This window comes from Nestor notabilis, unplaced genomic scaffold (genome assembly GCF_000696875.1).
Source record: "Nestor notabilis isolate BGI_N333 unplaced genomic scaffold, ASM69687v1 scaffold13425, whole genome shotgun sequence".
In the NCBI taxonomy this organism is placed as follows: domain Eukaryota; kingdom Metazoa; phylum Chordata; class Aves; order Psittaciformes; family Psittacidae; genus Nestor; species Nestor notabilis.
Window position 1 is genome coordinate 124,919 of NW_009930754.1, and position 606 is coordinate 125,524.

A 606-nucleotide genomic window follows, 5' to 3' on the forward strand; every position below is an offset into this window, starting at 1 on the left:
GGAATAGTCAGCCAGAGCGAAAGCAACCAGCCGCATAACCTAGTCCTAGTCTGCTAATACGCAGAGTGCTTTCTCTTCTCAGACACAGGCAGAAGGCACCTATGGGCCCCAAGGTGCATATCCCTGCTAGTCTAAGCTCCTAGGAAGCTAACAGCATAAATCTCACTGGTGCACCATGAATGCAGGCAGCTGGTAAGTGCCTCAGCCCCACTGGGCTGCATGGGTGAGATGTTTCTGTGAGGTTTCACAAGGCAGTCTTCAAGCATGCGCTGAACCTTCCCTGCCCAAACTAGCCAGAAATGGAAGCATCCCTGTTGTTTTCATTTTTAACCACCCAACAGTATGAAAACAAGAGTGCTTCTTTGGGAGGCAAATCCAATTTCTTCTGTAGCCTCAATCGCAGCTGAGTGTTATTTCAGCACTATTTATGTACTTGGAACAGGACCTTCCCCTTCTTGGGCAAGTGTCATTTATTATCAACCAACAAAGTCACATATGCTCACCAATTCAATTATTTTACAGTGGCATGGCTTCTACAGGAAAGACTGAAATTATTAAGCTGCTCAACTAGATCACAGAAACTGTATGTTCAAAGGACAGCATAGA